Source organism: Nilaparvata lugens, chromosome 6 (assembly GCF_014356525.2).
Source record: "Nilaparvata lugens isolate BPH chromosome 6, ASM1435652v1, whole genome shotgun sequence".
Lineage (NCBI taxonomy): Eukaryota > Metazoa > Arthropoda > Insecta > Hemiptera > Delphacidae > Nilaparvata > Nilaparvata lugens.
The window spans coordinates 48,610,695-48,634,668 of record NC_052509.1 but is presented as its reverse complement, the minus strand read 5'-3'; the positions used below and the strand labels follow the sequence as shown (position 1 = coordinate 48,634,668).

The window sequence follows — 23,974 nt, the reverse complement described above, 5'->3', positions numbered from 1 at the left end:
AATTTGATCCGATTGCAGATATCATTGAGAGGAAAACAGGTGTAAAATATTCAGCATCCATCGAGCTTCATTGAGCTCACGCACACCCGAATAATATTGTTGTCAGTTTACGTAATCGTCAGTGTGATTGCGTCACGGGACCGAGATCTTTGAAACTGTAAACAAGGAACGCATCCGCAGTCATCACATCGCATCGCATCGCGAAAACCACGCTTTCGACATTTCAATAAACAAAACAAAAGGAATCGGTAACCAAGAGAAAGCTGCACGTTCCTTGAAAAAAGCATAGTTCGCGCCGCTGTCTTTTTTACTATAAAAGAAAACCATCAGATTTCCCTACTGATGGATCTGACTGAAGAATCGCCGTCATAAAAAAAATGTCTTGTCAAAACATTGATATTCAGTGATCAATATGAATGATACAAAATGTTGACACCATTTATTCTTCGCTTCTACTTGAGTCGGGAAGATATTTTCAGGGTGAGAAAAATGTATTTAAAAATTAGTACCGAATTTGGAACCATTTTCACAAAGTGAGTACCTTCAACTCTATCACGTTGGAGTTGTATAGATGAATTGAAAAGATAATATAGAACTTATAAAAAAATTACTAATTTATGATCTAATAGAATTAGAACAAGCCAATTTCATTCAGGTTTGTTGGAGAAATCGATGACCTTTATCAATAAAATGACTTCATGAACACTCTAAATTCATCATACCGACCTAATAGCACTCCACAATTGAGAAATTGGAGGACAGTAATAGAATAATGAGAGGGCAAGACACATGCTCAACTCAACTCACATCCCCCCTACCAACGCTAAGGCCACCAATTCATCTCAAGATCACAAAATTCAAGTGAACTTGGTTCGGAACCTATATTTTAGCCGAGGAACTATGATACACAAGTGATTGATTATTGAAGAGCTACGTTAAAACATGTAAACACATCAATAGACCTCTGATGACATGTGTTTCACAAAAAAACTAATAAAATAACTATACATCAAATATCAAATCAAATCAAATTTATTTCCATTCAAAATACAGTTCACAACATGAATATAAATTACATTTTATGGAAAGATTAGCATCCGCAAAGAAAGAATCTGAGCGCGGATGCGAGTTCTGCTATTTCATAAAACTAAAAAGAAATATAATTATAACATATAATAATTATATATATAATATAATTACATATGAGCTAATCAACACTATATATTGTAAAATACAGTGAAAACTGTTTCCAACAGTAAAAACAGACTGCACAAATGTTGAGTCTAATGTAAGTATTTTGACTTATTAATAAGAATTATTAGTAAGCTAGATAGAAAGGGATGAGATCCTGTATTCTGACAAAAAGTCTAAATTCAAATATTGAGCTCCAAATTAATCATTTCAATTGAAAAAGAAAAGATTGATTGATTAGGAATCGGAAAAACATATTTTCTTACACGAGGAATCACGATAAGAATGCCATGCCGGAAAGTGGGCCATGAAAACATGGAAATGGAGGAAGAGAGTCGGTATTTGAAAGCACAAAACAGGAATCGCACACACAGCAAAATGTTTTCATGATTCAGGGAAGCAAAGGGAATAGGGTCAAGGTGGGCGAGGGAAAGAGAAAAGTGGCTATAGAAGAAAAGAAAGATACGATAGGGTGGAGGAGGAGCAAGGCTGTTACACAAAGACCGACAGAAATAGCAGAGCAGCAAGGTAGTACAAAATAAGACTCGTGTGTAGGGAAGGAAAGTTATTGCATCGTCGAGATTCTCTCAAACAGAAGTGACGTCGCGGTTAGACCGTCATGTTAAGAATCGAGGCGACCATTAATGTACAAAATGGGTTTGCCCATAATCAAACAAATTATGAGTGCGACAATTTTTATAAATTTTTGGAAAAATAGAATAGAATTTTCAATTTTTTAGACTGAATGATCAGATCCTCATGAAAACTCACTCTAGATAATAAGCGTTCCAATCCGCTTATCTGCCTGATTTTTTCCAACAAATAATTGATTATTTTTCACCACTATGGTAACTAATTGATGCAAATAGAAATTCGAATTTATAGTACTTAATTTGTCACTTTTTTATGTTTTTGCGAAAGGAAATAAGTTTATTTTTGTAAACTCATTTTTAGAATTTAAAAATCGTCTAAAAATGGCAATAATTATCAAGATAATGGAAAAAATGCTGTATTGTTGTAAATTGTCAAAACCACCAACTTATCAAAACAATTTGAGATATTAGTTTCAGTTATCACACTATTATCAATCTATAGTAAACTGAAAGAAGCATAATATATAGCATGGGTGAAGCCTACAATAGCATGAAGGTTGAAATCTACTGTCATTGGTCGAGACACATATTCCAAATATAGTAGACATGAGATCAGATAAAAAACAACCAATAGAGAGAAAATTAGAAACTAACAAGACCAACTGGATGATATGATAAAGAATGGAAGAATATACTACATTGTACTGGTTTTCATCTAGTATATTCTTTAGTATAACTAGTAAGTTATCTATTTTAAAAGTGGTGGTTTTGTCAATAGCAAGTCGTTTCTTTTCAAAAATGAAAAACTTAGATTTCTTTGATAATAAATTAATGTGTAGCCTACTATAAGCTTCAAATATCATCGATCACAAGAACTGTCCTGACAGAGGAGCAAGAATAATATTTAACACCAACAATAGACACACTACTTGCGATAGAGGCCATTTATTTCCAAATATTTGCGAAAATATGTAATGTTTTAATTATTGATGGGAATGATCTTTATCATTATTTATCTTATTCTGCCCTATTAATATAATATCATGGCTCTCATCCTAAGGTCATATACCTTACACGATGTACTTGGAACATCTAAACAATGTTTATAGTAGAACATTATGTTTAATGTGAATAGAGCATTGACAATTGAATAGCGGCTATTAAATGACGATCAAATCACAAACGCATAACTAATCAAATGATGCGATTTTCTGGTAGTTGAAGACCATAACGTTATAAATGAAGTTGGAGAATGGCGATTAGTGCAGCTGATTCTCTCAATCGGGTGTGACGGTCCCAATTCAGCCATGAAAAAAGAGCTGCACTATGCCATTCAGTCTGAATGTGTGTAAACTTACACTCATGTTATCACTCACTGACTCACTACACAACAATCAATGATTTTATAAACACGCCTATTCTAGTTTGGATTCCTGTTTGAGATTTTACTGTATGAAAAAAAAATAGAAATCATCCGATGAATATTACGAGACACTACAATCCAGGAAAAAGTAGAACATGATTTTGCAAAGTTTAATAAGTCTATTCATCCAGATTATTGACTTGGGATAATCAACGTCTAGGATATATAAATCCACGTTAATCACAATATTATGATGTTGATGATTTTACATCTAGCTGGAAAGCCAGCTTCATTTTCTCTGAAGCAATACTAGTTTGAAATAGTTTTCAGAGGACTTTCTAAGTTCATACTCGCAACTGATTTTCATAAACCATTATGTTGTGATCCTTTGTTGAATAGAAATAAAACTAGTTAACAACAAAACAAGAACAAATGTATACTTTTTTATTAGACTACATTCCTTGTCACTGACCCAGTTAAGTTAATGACTACGTCGGAACAAATATCTCCTTCAAACCGACATTGTCATTGTTATTGATAATAACATTCATGAAAATTTTTGAGATCATTATTATAGTAGTGAGTATATTTTCTATACAGGTCATCATTGAGATGATATCATCTCATGACTAATAAGAAAAACTAGTACTTCAAATTAGCATTCAAGACGATGAGGAAAAGGATAATGTTGGGAAAACATCATGAGTCACCCCAGACAATAACAATAATGATCCATCATGAAAAACATTATGAGAATTTCTTTCGAACAAAAACCATTTTCTGATTTTTTGGAACAAAGGGGTTGCATCAAGTTTATATTCATTTTCTAAAGAACTTACTGAAGGTGTGAATTGAATCCATCACTAATTATTTAGGAAAAGCTGCACAAGTCATACAATGTTGTAGTATGTGAGGTTTATATACTAAAATAACTTCAATTATATGGGCTACTTTATTCAAATTAATAAACAGGGTACTACAAGTTATATATTGAGGTTTATACTGTACATTCATATTCTACGTTTCTCAATTCTCACACTGGAATAGTCATTTCAGTGCATTTTTTAATAGTACAGAAGTACTTTTCTAGTACAATAACTAGAAAAAAATCCTCCCATAACATTCAATCTAGCAAATTTAATGCAAGATTCCCCAATATTTTCTTATCTTTTGTTAGAACTCTAAAAAATCATATTCTGAATCCTGTCATTTATTCTACAGGTGAATCCAAAATAAGGAATTTACAAGTCACATTAGATGATTAGATCATTGAACCAAAAAGATGGAATAAATTAACTAAAGGTGTGAATTGGACCCATCACTAATTTTGGAGAAGCTGCACATCCAAATGTTGTTGGAGAGGTTTCTACTGTAATCTAGAACAAGTCAAGATGAATTGGGAGAATTCTTGAATAGCAAACAGATGAATTGGACTCTAGGAGTTCAAATACTGTGGAGCCAATTGGCGTTCTTCTAATCATTTGCCTGCAGCTACGAAGAGATTTTGAAGCAAATTGTCTATAATCACGAAGAAGTCGATCTGAATACTATTTGAATATTATTCAAAATATTAGTTACAACACAGTTATTTAAATAACTCCTATTATGTTCGGAACACATATTTGAAGAAGTTGCCTATTCACAGGAGGGCAAAATGTTGGAACGTTCAAAATGAATGACTTCTCCAATAAACAATTACAAAACATATTCTAGACCATTTAAATTAAATCTATGAATTCTTATTATGTTTAATATCAATAATATAGCCTACGGGATTATTTTTTCATATTCATATAGAATATGCTATTTTATCAAAAGACGTTCCTGACGACACTTAAACTTTTTCTTACTGGCTACATAATGAAAATTCTAATTCTGTACCTTAGAATGTTCATCAAAAGTTAGGTAATCATGATCGAAATCGTAATATGAAATAATTTCTATTGTATATTTAATTTTTCAATAATTGATATGTACTGGATGAATAATTTCACTGTGTCACTGCCTCTACAGTATGGGCATAGAAAGTAGGCTATGCTAGTGATATTATATGAGTGTGCATAATAATAGAGTATTCAACATTATTTTTCAAGTTGCACAGCAGAAGAAAGAAAGGTAGGCCAAGGAACAGGTGGGTGGACCAAGTGATGAATGACCTGAGAAAGATGGGAGTAAGAGGATGGAAGGAAAGAGCCATGAACAGGGAAGAATGGAGGTGTGTTGTGAAGGAGGCTAGAGCTCACCTAGGGCTGTAGCGCCGGATAAAGAAAAATTCAACATTATTCTTTCATCGCAATCAATTATTAAGTTTTTGACCACAGCACAATTACATCCTCCCTGTCTTTCGGAGGAGACGATAAGTCGTTGGTCCCGACTACCTAAAAAAGTAGTCGTCATCTCTCATCATCATCCCTCTCACTCATTACCCACGCACAAGCCTAAGAGCTTATGCGGGCATCACCCTCGTTGTTATTATTATTATTAATTACTCTTGTAAATATTTCATTCTAGTAGTTTCAGTATATTAGTTTTAGAACAAATTATATTTGATTTAGTTCTCGATTAGCCTAGTGAATTTTTCTTCTCATTAAAGAACGAAATATTCGAACAAATAATAATGTTCATGATGTACGTATGGTGTTGTTTTCAAAGTGTATTTCGGCAGTAATCGAGCAAGCGAATGAGAGAAAGTAATGACAAAACATAATCTTGCTAATCAGAAGTAAACACATACTGGTCTCTACTGCAATCTACAACTGGTCTCAACTCGAATGCTGGATCTCCTCGCAGAAGTCCATCGTGCGGAAAGAAATTACTATTCTCAAATGAAACGGGTTTCCTTATTGGTGGAACAGATTGCAAGCTGCCATTTTCAAGTTCAACAATTGCAGTTGGCGAATTATTGCGCCTTTCTATATGCGCCTTGCCCGCACTAGGCGGGCATTAGCTACCAATTCGACTACTGATTGTTAGCGTTCAATGATACGGTGCACCAGTTCACTCTCTATATTTATTCAATTTCTCAATAAGAAGGCAAAATGCATAAGAGAAAGCCTCTACTCTAATTGTAAACTTGATTGGTCGCTGTAAAAATCCTACGACTCCAAAAATCTCAACACCCCAATCCCTTCATAATCAATTTTTCATATAATTATATATCAATAAGATTATGAAATATAGGTATTAATCACAGTTAGTGATAAGATAAATGAAGCATGTTTGTAAGAAAAAATAGGAAATTAATTGCATGGTTTACCTAAAATTGCAGAGGTCGGCCGAAAACGATGCCTTGCTAGGGCCGTCTAATGGCATTCTGTCGTTGAGAACCTGGAACAAACAAATTAATTAATTTATTGCCCAATACCAAAAACAAGTAGCCTAATGTAAAAATAATAATACCAAACCTAATAAAGGTGTTTCTTATTCATTCACATGTGTAAAACTCCTCATTTCTGGGCATTTTGGCCAACCAGTGGATCAGTCCCTAGTCGCTGTACACTAGTACAATGTGTTTTTTTATTATTATTATGTATATTCCTATGATATTCTCCTTCGAGAATTCCTGGGTACAGTATTTGTAAACCCATGTTCTGGAAAAATTTAATTAATTGAGAAATAATTAGGCTACATTAGGAAATAAATTAGCACAATGTAATCTCGTATTTTTTGTTCATTCATGAACGTAGCCTGTTAGAATAATACCACCAATGTTTCGTAAGAGGTATCTTCAGCTTTCTAAGAAGACTTTTCTTCTTTATAGACAGTAGCTTCAATTTTATGGATACGTTAAGATACCTAGTAGAGTAAGTAGTAGTAAGAGTAAGTCTTCTACGTTAAGACAGTAGAGTAACGTAGTATTCTACATTCGACATAGCTTGAGTGGATTAAAAATTTATAGTTTTGAATTCAATAAAAAGTAGGTAAATTAAATAAAAAGTACTGAAAATCTCACTACTGTATTCACTTGAAAAGAACTACATGACACATTGAAAGGATTTTACTGAACGAAAAGATTTTTCAAAGGAGATTATAATTATAGAAATTCTTTCTAGAATTTAAATTAAAGAAATAATGGAATTCAACAGCCAATTATTCAACGTCGTCTATTGAATTGTGACAATTTTTAATTGAGACATGTTGTCAGAAACAGGAATGTTTTTTAGTTGCGTCAGGAGCCCAATTTATTGTTAATATGAAGCTACTGAAAATAAACAAGAGTCTTCCATCAACAGCTGAATGGGAGCTCTCTGATTTATAAGAATTTATTTTTAACCTGGACGTTCTTTCGTTTAGTTATGTTTGAGGATTCAGTACTCGAATTAAGATGTGACATTTTTTAGGTTTACTTCTAATGAATGCATTCAGGAAGTTATTTCTACAGCTTCAAACGATGTTACTGTAGTTAATTTATGTTGGAATCTACAATAAGAAGTTGGATAATTTTCATAGAATAAGAAATGAAATTATGTTCATATATAGAAGCAGAATAAATTGATAATTGAGTTCAACAGAATTACAATAATATTCTCTCTTATTAGAACCATTATTTGAGAGATTAACTCTAGTTACCCCCGTGATTATCAAACTTTCAATTGAATGAATCCTCTAATATTGAACAAGCAAATAGCTTGGGATTATCCCTCAATAGCTTTTCAAGATTTTAATCCAACTATTCAAATTTCTGATCAAGAACTAAATTTTTGATCCTGTCCAAGAAAGCGATTCGTTGGAAGCATCGGTAGAACTACGGAGTAAAGAACAACATTTCGTGGTAGAACTGAGTAGCCTACTGTACCTCAATGGGATCAAAGTTATTGTAAAACGTTGTTTATACTGTACATTCAATTTGAAGTTTGTCAAACAACTAGTGTCAGATCCATTAAATTTTAGATAAGAAAGTTTCTATTTAATTAATTTTTAGTAAACTTTAAGATGAGAATACAGGATTGATATTTTGACTAATCCGCAGCTGAACGCTCAGTTAGTCTACAGTCGCGGTCTCACAATTTGGAATTTCTTCTACATCAAGACGCTACTATGCATAGCAATAACATTTTACCTGAGGTTAGGTTGCTGACAGCAGTGTGAGATAACATCAACAAATTAATTCGACTATCAATAAAAAATGAAATGAAATAAACAAATAAGAGCTAATAATAAAGGTCTAATTCTAGGCCTTACTAATCGAGCTCAAAAATCCAAACACGCTTCAACAAAATATATATTTTTCGAATATTATCTATGTTCACTCAACCTCCTACAATTCAGAAAACAAAATAGAAATAAATTAGATAAACATACTACAAAATTACAGAATACTCTTGCTATTTATTCAGTGATGTCGACGTGAAACTGAACTTGGCTGATTAATTAGTTTGGCGGTACCCAACACCCACCAGTTCATTTGGTTAATTATTATTAATGCATTCTGCACTGCGCGTTCATTGCTCCGCGCCGCACGCAATGCCGTGCGTGGCCTTCAAGTGGATCAAGCCCGAGCTAGACGGGCCACATCCACATCTTAACAGACCTGCTATTCATTTTTTAACACCACTCAAGGTCTGCTGCCAAAAATACGTGCCAAATACACTACTTGAAATATTGCAGGATCATATTTTTCAACTTCAACACTTCTATTTTCTATTGCAATTTTGGAATCTTTGGGTTATATTTAGGCTACACTGAACAATTTTAGATTTTTATTACATAAGTAGTCGATGAGCTCGTTTATTGTGATTGATGACAGAAATTCGTACAGTAAAATTTATTTTTCTTCACCCACTATCTGAAGTAGGTAGTATGAACAAAAAATACAATTACTTACTACTTTTTCGGAAGTTGTTCTATGCGTTGAGATGAAATAAAAACCACTTACACCCGGTTGCACAGAAGTCTATTAACTCCGATTAAATGCCACGAGAATCAATCAGAGAAGACTTCCTCTCACGAAAACCTTCTCCTATTGGTTCTTGAGGAATATAATCATGATTAAAATTTAACAGGCTTTTGTGCAACCGGGCCTTGGAATCGAACTAAATTGAAAAGTTCAAAATCGAACTTGATGGAAAACATTGTAGTTTTAGAGACAGTACATTCCACTTTCTCCCTACTGCAATTAAGTATAACAAGATTCCAAGAGTAAAAATAGAAAAGATTAAAAGATAATAAAGATTCAGGTAAAAATAAAAAATAATGAATGAATCCAGTTTATATGACGTGAAGACAAGCAACCATCATACCCATTGACGTCACTGAGCTTGATTCAGAAGTGACTTGGGTTGGGAATGTTGGGATGCTGCTAATTCCAATTTACTTTTCGCACAGACTTGGGTGTCTGTACACCATCATCCTTCAGACACGTGAGTCAACTATGCAAATTTGTTAATCAAGCCCCGGAGATGTGTCAAGGCCTTGCACTAATGTCTCAATGATAGGTGTTCGTTCTATTAATCAGCCAAATTGAATCATTCAGGTGAAATACAATATAATCTCTTTTGAGTTCATTACACCTCGATTGAAACTAAAAATAATTTAGTATTAGAACTAATAATGTAAGTGTTAATTGGAAATTAGTCAGAATGTGTAAGAGGTATATTCCGATTTTCAGGACAAGTAATAAATATTGACTCTTAGAAAAGAGAAAATAGAATATTGATCAGGAAACACTTACTATGAAGTCGCTGTATCCGTTGTAATCAATACAATATTACAGTAAAAATAAAGTTCAGTGTATAATTTCTATGATAGCATGTAGATACTGACATAACGGATGATTGAGCAAATCTATATAATATACATTGGATACTCATGTATAAGTTGTCTAGAGTCCAAGACCCCCAGCAAGAAGACTATTACAAATCCATCTATTACAAAATCTGAAAAGGTTTTAGGATCTACTGCTATCGGTATCCAGACGATTTTATCTTGAAACAACGTTGGAAAAACTAAAAAAATAAACTGTCTTTGCTCTTGAACAAATGTGTCTCTGTAATGGAAAATCAATGGCTATGGTACAGCATAAAATTCAAGTACGACATGATCATGATCTCAGAACAATACAATGGAAATCGCCCACACTGTCACCACATTGTCGCCGGAGAGTTTTCCTTCAGAAATGTAGTATCAACTATGGTGAAATTCATTTCAAAATGTCAGCACTGGCTGAATGAAAAGGAATGCTGACCGTTCAAAGTGAATCTCACTATATAAATCCCACACTTCGAGAAGAGAGTGCTCTCGTGAAAGCCGTCATGACATTAAGACGTTTTCTTGTCAATTGTGACAATCTAGAGCAGAGTCGCCTCATCCCACATCAGGGGGTTTCTTTCACGCCCACTGCCATTGAGACCGGGCAAGTGGCACATGGGTATGTAAGTATGTAGTACAATACAACTGATTCTTGGCAAATAAAAGCAAGTCTCGCGAGTGCACTATTGTTAAGGTCAAGCAGAACGGCTATTGTTGATAAGGATTGCCCAATTGTGTGATCGGCATGCTTAATTTCGGTTGCCTTTTTCTCGCCAAACCGACTCTGCGATCGGCTAATCAATATTCTTGGCGGGTACACTTCTTGCCTGGAAAATGAACTTTTGCCCGAGTCGAGGGCTCCAGGGGTGTGTTGCCGTTGCCGTTATGACTGACTATTCATTATTCGATACGATGCCAGCAAGTTGAGCAGCCGCCATACTCTATGCTATGCCGAATACAAAATTCGCAAGTCCCATTAAAGATACCCACACAATTTATTGCCAACGTTTCTCTTATTTTAATAGTAAAGGCTGAAGATATTTTTATTATGTAAATAAACTTTGTTGGAAAAGTTGATTAGTGAGATCTCAAAACGAATAATTTGGCACCAAATTGATTATTTCGAGAAGTACAGGTACACAGGCGAAGTACTACTCGCACAATCATCGAATGAGAAAAATTATATGAAATGAAATTGAAGATTTTGGAAAAATATTTTCTAATGACTTGCTATTGATCAACTCACTTTTTACGATTGATAAATATTACTGATTAACAAATCTTTCTAATTATCTGTTGTCTGTAATAAAACAGATTTCATAAGAATCTGCTACCTGAACTAATGTGAACTAATAATCATCCTCCTAAACTTTTTTCAGCGATTCTCAATATAGTCCAGTCACTATATACATTGGTGCTTGCAATTTATATTGTAGTTCTGATCTTTTAATATAATGTTTGGATACATAAGAGATGTCCAGAACTAATCTTTTCGTGCAAAATTTCCTTATGCTAAATAAAGAGTGGCCCAAAAACCTCGTATTTTCGGTTCATTTCCCAGTTTTTAGCTATTTCTGCCGAATCCGGTAATCGGACAGAAATATTCGCTCTTGCCTTTTTTTAGATAATGAAATTCTGAATGAAATGAGATCATTTGGAACTCTCTATCTTCAATGAGTTCCGAGTTATAATTTTTCAAAAATGAATCAATGATATTTCGAAAATTATTTTTCACAGATGGAAATTACTGAGATATTGCAATTATTCAAATGCAATGAATTATTAAATGAAAATCCAAATTAAATGCTGTAAAGGGTAAGCATTCCTGACCGGCAATTAGGAGGTACTGGGTTCGATTCCCGGGCTGACAAATAATATTTGAATAGTAGCGCTAATCAAATTTCCATCTAGCTGTTTGCCCTGTTGTCAATATTTGCAGTAGCAGAAGTCTTCGGGGTGAATTACAGCATTTAATTTGGATTCTCGTTTAATAATAATTATTGATGATTTTACAATTTCCTCACAATTAGGATTATTACCTAGCCAGTATATAAACTTAAAAAAATCCACGTAACCATTTCTAATTCTACAAAATTCGAGTAATCTTGAACGCTTCAAATTTCCATGCAACCATGAAACCCTTCCATCAAATTAAAATGAGCAATTGCTGATGCGGAAAAGCGTTGAAATGCGAGTTCTAATTCAAGGTTTACCGTTTTTTGTTACGTCAATTAGCTTAGAAAAGGCGAGCGTGTAGAGAAGAGACATGCAGACGTCAACATGCTATTACACGATCAATAGCATCGCAAGAGCATGACAATATCGCCAGGCGCCACTACCCTACTACTACTACTTGCTTCTTGCACGCTGCAACTGTAGTATGCAATGGTACTGAGTGCATGATGCAGCTGCAAAAAGCGGGGAAAGGCCAATGTCCTCCATAATTTCAACCACCGTAGACAATTGACTCAAATAGACCAGTGGTCAAATACTCGTACTTGGTTGGCAAATTGAGCTACATCTCGCTTTTATTACTCTTTTATTATTATTACTGCTCATTCTGCGTCATTATTACTCTTCCATGCTTCGTTAGACTTGCAGCGAAATTTCAACAAAAAATCTACAACCGACTACACACTCTGAATGTTTCAGTTCAAGAGGAGAGTATCTCCTTTAGCTTCTGAGTAGCTTCTTATTGAATATTAATTGATTGATTCATACAATAAGTACATCATGAAAATGTAAAAAAATAAAGATGAGGAGATAGTAAATTGATGATTAGAAGTACTTGAAACTGACCAAGTCTTATTAGTTCAAGCCCTGGTATTTATAGATCCAATATCATAAAATAAGATTTGATTCATCAGTTTACATAATATATAATCAGGTCAATAATGTGCATCAACATTTTAATGTTCCAATAGAGAGAAAGATAATTATGATTTAAAAAATCGTTATAATTATTTGAACTGTAAACCTACACTGCATAACAAGCGCGTTGAAGACTATAACCTACTCTTTGAAATAGTTTCCAAATTGGTGTAACACGCATACGATACACAATGCATTATGTAGTATAGATACCGAGATTGCCTTGAGACATTTCTCGACTGACTCCTCCTACCTTCTCCTGATTGGTCGACAACTCAAAATGTACCTAATGCAGAATTTTGCCAATAGGTGGCAGCACGTATTGGATGACAAATCCACTTTCGACTCCGCTACTCCTTTCGGATTGGTCAACAGTTCGAAATGAATCTCTAAATTCAGCCAATACGTACGTAGCAGCACTTGTTGGATAACACATTTACGAAAATTTCTGACTTTGACCTCTCTTTTCTGATTATTTAACACTGTAATCTAACTCAGAATATTCTGCCAGTAGATGGCAACAGATGTTTCGTAATATTTTCTACCTGATTGGTAGAGTTCATGCTTTGCCTGATTGGTAGAATTTGCAACTTATATATTTCTAAAATCTGCCAATAGGTAACGTCATTTGCTGGCTGCTGATTTTAGTTCAATCTATAAAGTAAGAAATGTGATTTTATGACTCGTGAGTTGTAAATAGATTATTCATGCTGAAATGATATCTAATTATTACAAATCATCTTTCGGTTTCAATTTTTATCTGTCCTACCTCAAAATTAAAATATGAATTTGTATATTTTAATCATTGAATATTATTAAAAGGCTTCAAAGATTCAAATAATTATTATGGAAATTCAAAGTATATATGTGCTCTATTCTCTATTATAAATAATTTTTGAAACAATATCCATTGAAGTTGAAGGACCTATAATTATGATTTAACGGGGTTGGAAATATTAGCCAAAATCTGCAGCTGTGATGTTATTATATTAGTCATATTCTAAAATTGGATGATGAATGATTAATAAAAGTTTCCAAGATATCTAGGAAGAATGTGTAAATAAAAATTATAGCTATCAATTTCTTAGATCAATTGCATTCGGACTCCACGATAGAATAATTCATTGGAAGATTTGCGCTCAAAAACAGGAAGACTTGATCAATCACACTCTGAGTCGTCGTTGAGCTGAATAGAATAATTTAATTCACAAACACTAGGAACACGCATGCAGTTTTGCTTAGCAGCCTTGGAATGGCGTTGTTCGGTCAAGGAAAAGCTTTGTCAAGGACTCTAGGCCAAGCTTAAGGTCCAAAGGAGCATTAACATTCGTACATACAATAGGGCGGAAACTAGAGTAATTTATCGTTTGATAACACAATAATCAATTTATAGTGATTCCACTGCGTTTACTATCAATTGATACTAAGCTATACGACAGGAAGAAGGGCGAAAAGTTGATCTGATTGTTTGAATACAATTTTTAGTACTGTACCAAGTACCCTTTACTTGACTACCACCATCGGTTCATTTCATACATAATCAGATACTTGAATAGTTATAACGTGTAAAATAGATTGAATGGTTAAATGCCGATTTCCATTTGCAGGTGAAAAAAAATACTTTCAATGAAAAGGCTCATTTCATATTAGAAAATATAAAGGTCAGGTGCAAAACATTGACTAATTCAATTTATCAATAAATGTTGGTGTTCAGCATACTTTTCATATGACTAACTGTTAACTACAATGAAGGTTGATAGATTGCGAGACGAATGGTTAGCGTAGCAAGAGACGACCTTGAACGATGCAAGTGATAGTAGTAGAGTATGGCTCAGCACCCGGAACAGTTTGCAGTTTGCTGCATGATTAACGTGAGTCAAAAGTCACGTGACCAGTTAAAGAAAATGTGAACAACAGGTTTCAATAATTATTATGGGTAGAAAACAAAGACAGGTAGGCCTACCCTTTAAGTAGCATCTGTGCTAATTCCAACCTCATATATGAACAATACCTCAAAGAGCAAGATGAACTCTAGAACTAGACTTTCGTAACGCATAACTAATTTTCTGATTAGAAATTTAAGAATAACATACAATATAAAATTGTAAAATTATAATCTTTCTAATTCTCAACATAGTATGTAATATTTTTATAGTTTAGGTAATATTCTAATATTCATCTACACCATTATGTACGGCATTAATATTAGAATAGGCCGAATCAATACTGTAGAATCTATCAGGACATACTAGATTAATAATTTTTTATTCATCTATGTTTCAAAATAAATAATACCAGTTATAGTCGACACCAACAATATGTTTTACAAGGTTCATGTTCGTGACATAGAATAAAATTGAGTCTGATAGTCATTGAATTGAAAAACAATGAAAGCCATAATAAATTATTCAAAAATCAACTCTTTGAATAAGAACATCTAGAAACAGGACGGAAACAGGCTATACCCTGTGATAATTTTATTTTTGGCTCACTTCACTAGAATAACGATCTCTATAATTTTTTAATGATTATTCATTTGAATAAGCAGATTCAAATTTTTCATCATTAGTTATAAATTGGGTAAAAAGGGAGTTCTGTCTCAGACTGTCACAATGAGAATTTCAAAACATGATGTGATTGACACTAGAAAGCATGACACGATATACAATGAGGAAAGTCTCAAGTTGAATGATGAATGATGGAGGACTAATGTCTAATGATAAACTACAATCACTGATCAACAAAAAATAATTTATGAATCTGTTCTTTTACTTGAAATGGATATTTTTCAACTCCCTCAAGAACGAGGAGAACAGTTATTGTAGAAATTCAGCAAAGGCGGAATGGTATCAGTTCATGAGTTTCCTAAAATGAAACCATAAAATACTAGCAGACAAGAAGAGAACAATGAAAAGTCACCAAACTGAACCGAGCAATTTCTTTTTGCGGTCAAAAACACAAAAGAAAAAAATGATCGACTATTTCGTTATTATTTTAAATCTCCCTTTCCTTATAACCTCATTTCCTTTCGCCTATATGAATGTAAAATCTTTTTTCACCAATGTCTAATTTTTATTCAATTCTAAGGTGAAGTCACGACACTACGAAACATTTCTCGAACTTCCTAATTTATTATTAATTTTTTTATCTGCGCTTACGGCAATGGATAACAGTAATAAATAGGATAAAATTGATGCAGCAGTAATTAACTTGGTCTATCAATTTATACGTTTGTAAAACTTATAGTGCATCGATTTCCAATATATAAAAAAACTAATCTGAAAAAGTATTTTAACGTTCTATTTTGAAAATATGAGCTCAATAAACTACTTCTACCCTTGACTGAATGGCAATGAAGAGAGTAAATCGATAAATTTGGGCAGAAATTTATGGGGCGAATTCTCATGATACAAAGAATTAAAAACATCAGGTACGATTTCAATAAAAAGACAGCTCAAAGATATGAGATGAATAAGGAAATACAGTACCACAAGGAACAACATGAGAAGTGAAACTCGAGTTTGGACTATATGTATTTGGTTTTATGTGGCCTAACCAGTATTGGTAAAACTAGGAGAAAAATGGTTGGAAAATAAATAGTGAATATATCAACAACGTTCACTACATAATAACAGCGTTGTTGAAACACACTAATACGCCAACAAAGGGTTGACGATGACGCATGAGAAACAAATAATTATTTCGAGTGAATTCTCGGGAGTGGTGTGAATGTCAAAATGGATCCGCTATGAGCGGAATTCAACAGTTCCATGTTGTTCGAGCTGTTGCACTCAATTTAGATCACGATTCTCACCCCCGTCAAGAATCACTAAAAATAGATCAATAGACAAGTGTTGCAGAAAGTGAAGGCTGCTACTAAACTTCCGCTAGGCCATCAAGCCTAATCACCGCACATCAACTATTAATTACAAATTCATTTCTGGTGCAGCAGTTATGACGTAGCTATTCTGATCTTTGAAAGCTATATCCAATGTCAGAAGCTGAATGTGAGTCACCAAGTGGTTGAAAATTAACTATGCCCATCGAAAGGTGCGTGTAAAAATTACAAGGACATATTCATACAAATACCTCAAAACTATCCCTAAAAAGAGTATAATACATTTTTAATCTTCATACTCAACTCAATACATCAGAAGTGAAGATTAATACCTTTATTTTTAAATACAGTATAGATAACATTTCATAGGCTACGATAAAATAATATATACGAGTAGGCTAAATAAATAAGGTATAAAGTAAAAATAGTTGTGAATCACCCAACCTCAATGAAATGAAAAATGAAAAAATCCTTATTAGGCGGAGTTAGGACTATCCACTAAAAACGAAATAACGACTAATATGCAATTTTACATTACGATATGAAAAAGATTATCATTTCCACATTTTAATCGAGTAATCAACTTTAATACTGACCTTAATATTAGTAATCAAGTACATTTTTGAAGACTTTTGTCTCATCTGAATTCTGCTCACCAGATTAGTGACATGACCAGCCAAGGTGGGATGTGGAATAACATGGATATAGATATAATATCTAGAGTTACTTCACAAATCGGTAGAATTCCAATGAAAATAAAATGAATAGAACAAGCAAAAGCGTACAATATTAGCCCACGGACACTTCCTTTAAAGTAAACTTGCTTTAGAGTTGTTCTTGGAGGTAAATTGTACAGCTTCCAGACAGAGATAACAACTGAAAGAGGGAAAGTATTGCAATCGCCTCATATCCACATAGAAAAGGAAAACAGAAAAAAACGAAATGCCCAGTTCAGTACTCTTTGTACAGATGCAAAAGATTTGTGCTTTGACAATAGAATTTCTAAGATACTTTGTAATATGCACCTTCAAATTTATTGTTTGCATGATTATTTTGACCTAAGTTCGAGAGAAAAATAGCACAAGGAGTACCTAATTACCTTATTTTAACTACCAATGTTATTTACATCACCGTCATTTGTGAAAATGAATGAATAAATTACATTATAGTGGGAGCCAATTCAACACGATGTTGATGGGATTGAAGAAGACAGGTAGAAAATATCCAATAAATATTATATTCACACTCCACATTTCATAGAAATATTTTGATTAGACTAAGCTTTTTTGTAACGACATGACACAAAAGTATCATACTGTTCAATCATCTTTTAAATATTGACATAAAACCAGAGAGTATAGAATTTATACTCATATACATTACATTTTAACACATGCTATACTCTCTGCCTAAAACTCGACTATAGAGAGATTCACTCTTGTCAGCATCGGTTGTCGAATGAAGACATTGATGTAATTTATAAGGGATGCAGACATTTCAAAGTGAATCTTAACTAACAATAGATGAGCGAATGAACCGGAATGCAGTGCAGCTAGAAAATCACCGAAATGAACGACGTTTGGAGACTAATTAAATGAAAGTGGCGGTGGGCAATGGCAGTTGGTAGTTGCGTTTTCTCCTAATTGGCTGTTGATGGCCGACCGCCGACCGACTGCCGACCTAGCTGCCATTCTCACCGCGACCAGAGAAAGTCTTTCTTTTCCAGTGCAAAAAATTGTTCCGACATTCGCCCTCTGCTTCTACAGTGTTAGCATTGGTTGAATGGAAAAGCATTGATGTTAATTATAAGAAATTCTGACAGTTTGAAGAGAATCTCACTGTATTATCGTCATTCATCCATGCAGTCTGCTGCGGTAGCACTCCAGCAAGCATAGTGACCAACCATTAAGCCTTGTTTTTTATTAGTAGAGTTAGTGGTAGTGTTCCCAAGGCATATCTTGTCAACTCTCCCAATGAAAACGTTCATGGTAGAGTACTAGTTTTTAGTAGAGTAGAGTGGTATAGCACCGTGCGAGAGTGCTCTACCACTTGCCTCCCCCACCACCGCTTCTCACTCTACTCTACCACTACTATGCTAATGGAAACATTCTCGAGCTAGTAGAGTAGAGTCGTGGCGTAGGCTATCAAGTTTAAGAAGTATTGTTATTTATTAAAAAGTATTAATTTATTAAAGTATTAATAAATTTGTTAATTTATTAAGTATTGACATTTTAAGGTTAGTTCTGTTCACTAGACAACACACTTTACCTACTATTCTCAATTGTACTGAAAACAGTTACTCGACCAAGAAAGTAGAGTAGAGTTAGCTCGGTAGAGTTAGTATGCCAGTTACTCGACCACTAACTCTACTAGTGAAAACCAGGCTTTACTTTCCTACTGAAGTGAGATTGATTCATATGAGCTTGTCAGCATTCTTTCTTTGAAACTGCCTAAAATTTATGTAGGTATTGGAATCACTTGTCATCAGATGTCACTATCGACATCATCACATGCAAATAAGTATCAGTATTACAGATTGAAACAAAAGTGGACAAGACAAGGTCGTTCAACAGTTTGTTGTTATGAGATCGATCAAAAGCCTCTAAACAATAGGCCTACCTAATTTGTTATTAACGTATTTCAGCATAATACAATAAAATGCTTGTTGAGTCGGGCTTCGTCAACCGACTCAATTTTCTTGGATGAAAACACTAAGATACTCTAGAACCAATCTTTTTCTGTGCTGCTGATATGTTAAAATCGTACTCTCCAACTGATTTACCCACTTGAAGACAAATCTCGTAATTTAACCTATTGTTGAAAAAAAATCAGAGATATTTATTCACTAAATATTCTTGAAACTATGTTCACTGAATTATAGAAAATCATAAATTTTAAACAATATTCTTAAAACGTTGAAACATAACAAATAATTACACGGTAAGTGATTTCCTCAAAAGTGTCATTACTTCACTAGAAGAGAGTGAACGTGAAAATTATAGTTTTAATTCTTCTAGCATATAACTTGGAGGTATTATGTACTCTCATGCTAAAACAGAAAATTACAACTCGAACGGAATACATTATCTTACAACGATTATAGTTATTATATTCAAATGAAAGTTTCCGATACAAGTTAGTACCTATTCTACTGTTTGAGAAAGTCTAAACAATTTTAATTTACAATAATTATTATTCACGTCGTCGCATTGAAGAAAGTAACTACATACATTGGCTCTCAACTATTTCGCGTTATCTTGGAACAAACACTTGTCACAAGGAGATACTGTACCTACATACCATATCCTACAAAACGCTTTTATGAAGTTTTATAGCAAATGCATTGCGACTCGATTACATGATCATTAAGTTATACCTGTTTTCAGAGTTGTGGCAAACTCATGATATATACTATTCCTTCAATTGGGTGAAAAGGTTAATAACAGCAAGATTCAATTAATATTTCAAGAAGAATATTACTTCAATCGGATGGAAATTTTAATTACTAGCATGATCATAGTAAGCAGATTGCACTAATAACTGCAGACAAAAGAATAATACTGCAGTATGTTATACCAATCTGGTAATAACAAACGGGGGTTTGTCCTAGGATATTTAAGAAATTCGTAATCAGTTTTGGTTGAATTTTTAGAAATAGCAGACACCAACTTGGAAAAATAGCTACTCAAAATTAATTAACTGTAGGCCTACTAAATAAAATTCTTAGTTTCAGGGAAACGCGTGTCAGTTGACAAGTTTTTCATGAAGTTTACTCAAACTTTCGACATACTTATCAAAAAAATTAATTACGATTATTGAAATTTTAAAATATCAGTGGGAATATCTCCTGTAGAGAGGGTATCTCTAGAGTTAGACCTCCAGGAAGAACCTATTTAGATTAAAATGAATGCAAATTAAAGAGATGTTAATAAGTAAATGGGAAATCACTAGCGCATATTGAAGCTTATAATGTGTAAATCAGGCATTAGAAGGGATTCACTTTTACAAAACGGTGGCCTACTTGGTTCACGCAACGGCCTTTCAGTTGCAGTGGCTTGGCGTGTCGAAAAATCACGTGACGACTAAATCACGAATACATCGTGCGTTGAATCACGGTCAGTGAGAAGATAAATAGCGCAAACGACCGTTTTTGTGAGCCGAAAATACCAATGCATTATAAACAATCCACTTGCAATGCAGTCAAATGGGAAATTCTTCTGTAGTACTGCATCAATAAAAGTTGAAATATGAGAAGCAAAACTGCTGTAGGTTTTCACTATATTATTATGTAATACAATAGCTAAAAGTAGTTGTAAAACACAATAATGAAGGATGAAGGATGTACTTGATTGTTAATTTAATTTGAATTCAGATTCAGTTGCCTTTCTGTCTATGAAAAATTTAAATCAGTAAATTATTTATAGATTCACTACGATAATTATTTGGAAGGCTTATTGGATAAATTTCCTCTCCAAAAAAAATATTAAGAGAACTGTAATTTACTAAAAAACGTCTCAGCATGAGTTCATCTTCCCTTTTCAAAATTCTCAGAGAACTACTAAATGACCCGTACTGTTTTTGAGAATTAAACGTCAATCTATCAAATGGAAAAAGTCTTATAGTAAGATGCTGAGAGTGGTCGGTCTACAATGGTTTATCTGAGTTGTAGTAATAAATTAGGTTTATTATCTCTTATTTGTCAAGCGTTCTTTGTAAGAGGAAGTCTAGCATAAAGTGATAACACTGCACAATTCAAATAATTTTACGTAAGCGATAGTGATGAATCTATGAATCATACATATGCCACTGTATTCTTGAATTTTATTCGAGATGTGTTGTATTTATGTGATAAAGTATTTCCAAATTATTATTGTCAAGTGAATTGGTTCAAATTTTGGGGATGGGATTATAAGCGTATAACCTAGCTTATTCCATAAAAATATCGTCAACGAAAGTAAAACAAAAGGCTTGGGTCTTGAGGGTCGAGGAGTGTCACAGAAACGTGTAGGTCTACTTGTGAATTTTCTTGAAAGTATTTTACCAGTATTCAAGACAAGGAAAACCACAAACCGTATTTTATTAATATTAACAACTTATCAAAAAGTAGAATTCTTGAATGATACGTGAAAAATGTACAAAAATTTAGTAATAAAACAAAAAATATATACAAAATTTGTGTAATGAAACATAAAAAACATTTTTTTGTGTGAGAAAATGAGCGATTTATGTTTGAAAAACGTACGATTGCTGGTGTTCACACAATAAAACACTGAGTTAATTATATAATTTAAACAAGACACATTCAATCCATAATCAACAAATCTAAAATAAGACTAATATTATTGACTAGATTGAACGAGTGACAAACTTCCACACAAATGAAAAGCTAAAGAAATACTCCAATGAGGGGCGAAGTAAAGGCACATAAGGATCTTGATGCAATTCACCTTCAAAACGAGAATATTATGAACAAGCATAAGCGCTTGAATAGCAAAAGGACCAACAGGGGTAAGGAGCTAAAATTGAACTGACAAAAGGAGATGACATGATATGAGCAAGAGTCTCTCGACAAGGATCGTCAGTTGCGACTCTAGTAAGGGGGTGGATGAATCTCCAAACATTGCATATTCAGATATGATGAGATGACAGAGCACACGATGTACGAAGGACGAAGGACGATGTAGTCTGGAGGTCGTGCATAATAGATCAGAGTCGACGCCCCAGGACTTACCATCGTCAGTCCGCTTTCAAGCATCTATCTCCTCGAAATCAGCTTCACGCCATAAAAATGCCAGCAGCTAATGTAAAGTCCACCACATCACTTGAAGAGCTGCTCTCTTCTACAAACAGAGATTACGATACTGAGCACCGTCAAGTGCAGTTTCCACTACATTGTCAAATATTAACATCTAATCTTGTAATCTGTTGAAAGTTTTCAAGTCATGAATGGAAAAGTGCTATTATACATGGTGCCTAAAGTCAACACAGCATTAGTGACCTATTGTTAAGTAACAGACAAGTTCTGTTTAATTGATAGGAAAGATGGTGATGATGATCACAGATATACAGACTTCAAAATACCACCTTAGGTGGGTTAAGAGATAGCGGGTTTTCAAACTCATATTTGACGAAGATGAAGGTGTCGGCTCAAATGGTGACCCATCTAATAGGGGAAGGTGTCACTCAACTTATATAAACGATAAACATAAAAGACAATTGAGATCACGGGCCTCCCGGTTCCCAAGCTAAGAACAATTATCAGGAAGAATGAAACCCAATGAACCTACAAGTAATAGGGATGCTAATGCATTGAATCATTAGTTCATTGACCCAGTACGGGCTAGATGTCATAAAAATGATTATTGAGACTGATCCGATTAGAAAATATGTCGTTATCATTATTTGAAAAATCGTTACACTCCAAGTAAGCTTAATAAAAAGCATAAGCTCAAGTGGCTATTGTTCATGACTGACATGTGACTATGTTGTCACATGACCGCTGAAGAATAATAACGGATTTGTCTGATCAATAACAACTTCTTGATATCTTGACTTATAACCGAAATCAATTTGCAACTCACTATTTCAACAAAGAAATGGAAAGGTAATTCAATAGGGATATCCGTCTGCTGTCTCTGTCTAGCTCTCATGCAAGCAGAGCTGCAGCCTTACAAATTGAGTTAATGCTCTTAACGCCAATGTGTCAATAACCTGCGCACTCTAATGTGCAAAAATATCCTTAGAAAGTATCCAATTGAAACAAACGTTTGCAAAGAATTCACAGGCGAAATAGCGCATTATCGTCATTATCGAGTATTATCGATCAAAATTTATAAAGTTCTATACAACTAAAACTTCTGAAACACATTGCCAGTGTGTAATTTATAATGATAAGAAACTTATTCAAACTTTTGAAGAGCACGTTCGGATGGACTGGATTTCTATTGCGTTCACAGCTCACTTTTCACTTGGAGCGGTCATTGGCTCAAGTGAGTAGGCGTTGGTCGAGGGTAGTGAGTCACACAGACACATATAAATCTCTCAGTCGATTCCATTCCCAAACTAGATCTCAGTTTATTGATTATTCATAACGGAGTAGCACATCTTAAATATAACTTGGAAAACACTTCAACGTTCAAGAAGCGTTTTGAAAAGTTCACAATTATTGTCAGAGATGAGTAGAAACATTTTAGTTTAAGAAGTAGAAAGTCTGAGGAATTATATTGAGACATATGTTTACATCAAGTTAAAAGGTAAATACTAAACTTGTGAGGACAGTCAGTACAGAGATAAAACCAAAAATAAATCACAGCTCAATAAAGTGATACTTATTTTCCTAACAACCTTTCAAGTTGTTACTACCACAGTCAT

The 23,974-nt window shown here is 33.8% G+C and overlaps 1 protein-coding gene across 1 annotated transcript in view; it reads right to left on the bottom strand.

The window, feature by feature from the left end:
* The window catches only part of LOC111047126 (F-actin-monooxygenase Mical), a 118,065-nt gene that overhangs the window by 87,395 nt on the left and 6,696 nt on the right, over positions 1-23,974 (bottom strand). The window contains exon 2 of the mRNA XM_039431476.1: positions 6,404-6,474. The gene's annotated coding sequence lies outside the window, so the exon portion shown is untranslated. The remainder of the gene's footprint in view (positions 1-6,403; positions 6,475-23,974) is intronic.